This window comes from Hippocampus comes, unplaced genomic scaffold, assembly GCF_001891065.2.
Source record: "Hippocampus comes isolate QL1 unplaced genomic scaffold, H_comes_QL1_v1.1 scaffold528, whole genome shotgun sequence".
Lineage (NCBI taxonomy): Eukaryota > Metazoa > Chordata > Actinopteri > Syngnathiformes > Syngnathidae > Hippocampus > Hippocampus comes.
In genome coordinates, this window is record NW_017804900.1 from 291,611 (window position 1) to 297,393 (window position 5,783).

Sequence of the window (5,783 nt, forward strand, 5' to 3'; positions counted from 1 at the left end):
ACACACACGCGCGCACACAAACACACACACCGCTAGTCTGTGTCTTTAATAGACTGAGGCAGGCAGAATGCTTGGATGGTGTTCTTAAGACACTGCAGCACAAGGATGGCTGATGTGTGATCTTTCCGGCTTTTTTTTTGGGGGGGAGAGTCATTCGAATGACGTTAAGAGTGCACCAATGGAGAGACGCAAAAGTTCGTGCATTGCCGACATTGCATTGACTGGAATTTTGTCACATCACAGAAAGGGTTCTCGCGAGAGCGCAACCATTCCGCCCTACTTGTTTTTTTTTAGGAATCATTTTAGGTGCGCCTTATAGTGCGGAAAATACGCTAGTCTGTGTATTTTAGCCTTAGCTTGACCTGTAAAAACCAAAACCCGGAATGTAAATCTGACATTGTCGTTTGTCATACAGCCGTAGCACAGTCACAGTTTGCGGCGGACTTAATGACTTTGCTGACCATTTGCCTTTTCCTCGAGCGCCACCGCGACGAGGTCATCATTTCTCCGGTAAACTGTTGTGACAGCCCGTTGAATGGACTCGCCATTACATTAGACAGTCACGTTCGCCCACAGCGTGGCTCGTAATAAGTTCGCCCATCTCGCCGCTGACATTTCATCAAACGCTCGACGCCGCCATCAGGTCAACGCCTCCTTTTGTCCGCTGCTTTAGTTTAGCGTCAAATACTTGGTGTTGACATTTGCGTTTTTGGTGGCAATGTTTTTTTTTTTTTTTTTTTTTTTTTTTTCCATGTGCCCCCCCCCCCCCCCCCCCCCTTCAAGAACATCCTGGCTCCCTGCATATGACTCCAACATGGTTTCAAGTCACAGCAGCAGGTGCTCCGTCTGTTTTGATGTGTCCCCGTGTCCAGGGTCTGCACTTGTGCTAAAAGCCTTCCCGCAGTGCCACAAACCGCAGCCTTATTTCGCTCCGTTCTTTTTTTTTAATGTTTTTTTTATATGACTGTCTACACACGTGTTGCAATTGCGACTCTTTGTGAGCTTCTCATGTTCCCGCGACGGCCACCAATCAAGGCAGGCGCTGCATCCCAGCGGGATTCGAGGTGCCCTGATGATTCCCACTCGCCCGCGCCCCTTTTCCGCACTCAGTGAGGAGAATGTTTCGCTAATCCAATTTGGAACTGCGAAATAGATTCACGCCATGTCGTGACTTTGAAAAACAAACCCTCTCAGGGCGCTAACTGGGGGGGGAAATTTAAACCTAATTGGAAAGCTTGAACTCTTTCTTCATAATCCGTCCTGACGATTTGCGTACTCAAGGTTCCGCTCAGGAAAGATTGGAGGTCGAAGGATGCCGGTCATCTTCGATTACGCTCTCTGACGAAAGGCAAAGTGGGGTCGGAGCTTTCGTGGAGCCGTTAAGAGATTTACTGAAATAACCCGGCTTGTCTGGTTTGTGCCGCTCGGACTTTTTAAATGCGCTGAACAGATTAATCGATGACAATCCATCCTGTTGGCCACTCGTCCATAACCTTAGAGACCAGTGGATCAATAGCGAGCAAGTCGACTGGCGTCAAGGTGGCCTTTCGTGTCCATTTTCGGCTGTTCAATGAAGGGGCATGTTGCTAATTAACCGCAGGGCGAAGAAAAAAAAAGGAGCTGCTCAAACAAAAATGTGAATTTTTATCGTGATATTAATAACTAACATCAGATTAGTTGTGGATTTAGCCACTCCTGGTTGAGGTTAAACTAAACAAAAAATTGCGTATTTAAAACAACCACATAACTTAAACACTGCTAGCTTTAGGCTCGCGACGTCATGGAAAACGCCATAGATGGGCTAACGAATAGCACTGGGGTCAGGGTGTTGAAACCCTTCAAGCAATATGAATAGGAGCAAAGTAGATGTAAAAACGCATTCTTTATCCTCCGTGAAGAACGATGTTCCCAAGTACTCGCTTTCCTATTTAAATCAACAACAACAAAAAAAAAACGGTTGATGTTAATCTCCCGCTGTATTTTATTTTCAACTCGAAAAATGTTCATGATATGACTTTGTGTTTTGTTTTTCTTCTGCGTGTGATGTGTTTTGATGAGTTTAATGATCTTTGCAAAGAGGCAGGCGCCATCGCAGCAAACACAAAGCCGGGGGCGGGGGCTGTGGTGGGGGGGTGCTCATAATGAATTACAAAAGCCGCAATTAATAGCTAATTAAAACATATCAATCACGCCGGTCGGGTCGAACTAATCGTGATTCATGAGTGAAATCTTCAAAAATGAACCAAAGCACATTTCCATCGAGCGCGAGCGCTTGTTCCGACACTCGAAGGGAGGGAGCAATATCGGACGCCGCGCAAATGACTGAATTGAAATTCCGTCGGCGATTGGTCGGGATGCATCGGCTCGGACAGTCGCGCGCTAATTCTATATTCGCGCGAATATAAGTCAATCATTTCTGATCTAGCCTCCCTCCATCCAGCGCTGTCCGCACGTATATATCCTAATTGCTCGACTTTGATGGCTTGCTTATCAACGGTAAATGAAAGAAGAGCGTTCCCGTCATAGCGTGGCAGCTGCGATCTGCGTATTTTCCAGCTCTGATAAGTCGGATCAGGAGAATCTGCCCTTCGACGCCGGCAAATAATCACTGTAGCTCATTAGAAATGGCACGCTATCGGAATATATGAAGAGACAATCATTATTCATTCAAATAGAGGTCACCCGCACTAGGTGTCGTCGTCGTCGTCTTTTTTTTTTTTTTCTTTCTAGATTATAAATTGCTTCTCTCCGTCCGTCCAGCTCGGCCCCTCTTCTTCCGCCCACCGCCCTGCAGCGTTTGAGAAAGTCTACTGAATTTAAATGGGATAAATCATAAATCTGATTAGGTGAATATTCCCTGTGATCTGGAGGGCAATATGGGGGAGAAAGGTGATGAATTGGAAATGATGAGAAGACTTCTCTCATTTTTATTTTCTCTCCCCTCGTCGGCGTCAGCCGGCCCTCCCGTCAGGAGTTTCGTTGAATAATTTACCAGCGCGACAATAATGGGAAGTACTTCATTAGAGCAAAAAGCTCTCGCGGTGTCGGCGATGTCTCTTAATTGAGAGCCCTTAGATGAATCTCGATAGGGACCATTACAATTTCAACAGTCTGGAGATTTATTGGCGCAACCTTTCATTTTTAAAAACCGCCGCCGAGGTTGTGACGCTGCCGGGCAAGCGTCCGCTAACTTGCCGTTAATGGCGACTCAAGGTGGGCTGAAGTGCGTTTGCTCGGCCGCGCCATGTTGCATTGTCGTTATGGTGGAACTCGGAGATCCAAATATTTTTTGGAGCTGGCACTTGATGTAAAAACATTTGAGAAGCACTCTGCTCTGCTCCCCGAAGCCTTTTTTTTTTTAAAAATAGCCTCCAGGGAACAGTTAACCTTCGCCCTCGGCTGCTAAAAAATGGCGAAGGCAACATTCCACAGTTCTTGGGATGTTTTTTTTTTTTCCTGACACCACTATCCCTTAGCCGAAGGAAGCTGCCAGCTCCGACCCGCGATACCGGCCAACGGTGACGACAGAATACGAATAAATGCATTTCCTTGGGGTCTCCAATAATTTCATCCGTCTATTCCCTCATGCCACGCAAACACATCTTAAAGCATGCGGCGCATCAGCTGCACGCATTCCATCCCCCCCCCATGCCCAATCTCGCCATTACCGACAGCAGACATACACCCGCGGCCTCGGTATCTCCCACCCGATAGAAAATATCGCAGTGACCGACGCGTTTGAGCCACAAACGCCCTCTATTTCTCCATCGCTCACTTTCACGATCGCTCCATTGGCGGCCGAGCGCGTGTCGGGATGCTATCGCGCCCCAGGCAATCAGAGATACAGTCATATGTCACAAATAGGTGTCAACTCCTATTACAGCGGGTGAGGGGGCGGGGCGGAAAAACTCACTTATCGGGAAGGACATAGCCTGGACACATCTCTTCTCGGCCTCTGCGCCTTTGCTGGATATTAACTTGTTCCCCTACAAAGGCCAGCCATATTTTGCGCTAACCTAAGTTGACTTTTTTTTTTTTTTAAATACATTCACCTTTTTCACAATCTGACACGATGCTACGGTATGCACTGCGGAAACTCACCACAGCTGAGCAAAAGCCAAGCTCTCGCATCATTCGCTGTCCATGTTTCACGGGCCCGCTAATCCATAATGCTACACTTAACAGACACGAGGTCGCACTTAGGCGCCATCGCAATCGCTTGCTTTTTGAAAGCCCGGAAAGACATTCAGCGGTGTCCTTAAAAGCGTTCCGTACCGATCGTCGATGTAACGAGCGCCCTTTAACAGCCTTGCGGAGCATAAATGCCTCTTGCTGCGGAAAACATTCACGTCAGTCCATAAATGCTGGAGTGTTGGTATGTTCGTGCGCACGTTGGCCTTGCATGTTCATCTCGTGTCATCGGCATGGAAAGTTTTCCATTGCTTTCACTGTTACGTACAACCCGGGTTTAAAAAAAAAAAAAAAAAAAAAAAACACACACTGATGAGGCCCAGAAGAAAATAAAATCACACAAATGTGTCATTTACTTTTCCTAAAGTGACTCAAAACACCCGAAAATTAAAATGGGACGAGACTATACTGTTTGCGCATGGGAAATGAACCGTAGCTTCGGTTTGAGTCGAGGAAAACTTTGTGTTTTGTTTATTTCCATCCCTTGGTAATCATTTTTTTGTTTGCCCAATGTCGGACCGGGAAATTTCTGTTTGCTCAACATTTCCCGCACAATTTACTCTCACCATCATCACCATTATCGCCAACCATCTTCCTGTTTCTATTTCTTCCCTCTGTGATTTTTATCTCGCGCTTCATCTTTGGCCAACTTCTCCCCCCGGAGCAGAGGCACCAAACCCCCCCCACCCCCAAACGCTCCCCCTCCCTCACTCGGAGAGCTTTGACTGGCGAGATGGGCAAAAATCAGCCAGCCAGGAGGAGTCAGCCATCAATCTTCCTCGCTGTCATTGGCTTATTTGCCCTCTCCTGCTCCCCTTCACTATCATTTCCTCTGTCTGTGCTCTATCTCGCGCTGTCTGTCTTCGCCCACCACCCTTTCTAATCCCGACTTCAGTCAAGGCTGGACATGTGACGGCTGTCCGGCCAGACCAATATAACCCACGTCTCGGCCCGGCGCTTTATTACTCCTCTGTCTAGATAGCATCTCCAGGAATCTTCATTGTGTTTTTTTTTTTTTTTTTTTTTTCCTCCCCCTCCGTCATAGCTGTCCTCCCTCAGTGGACGTCTTTCCGACGTCTTTCCTGTCTGGATGAGACGTACCTCAGCCAAAAGCCAAAAGTGGCAACCCTCAGCAGATGGTTTTGTAAACGTGGCGATCAAAGCTTCGATTTCAGACTTGGCGCACCGGGACTTGTCCCTTAAGCTTCTTTTAGGCGAGACTTTTCAACACAAACATGCTGTTGGTTCAACTCTGAGCTGGGTAATTAAGGTTCTTTTTAAGGAAGAAAAAAAAATATGCCAAGATACGTCAAGATAAAGCTGCGGATTAGATGTGTACCTTATTCAACGCCGAACGGTCTCTAAAATGGGAAGCGGGTTACGGCCTCCCGTACAGTGGCTTAATACCGGAGCGCGGGGATCACAGAGGGGCTTTCACCTCCTCCCCCTGTCAGCCTAAATTAATGAGATAATTAAGGGCTCGGGTGGAATTACACGTAGACGCAGGATGTAACGTCACAGGAGACGGACGCTTGTTTCAAAGCAGAGGTCAACCGGGACGGCCGTTGTTCAACGGAGGATTCAATTTGGAG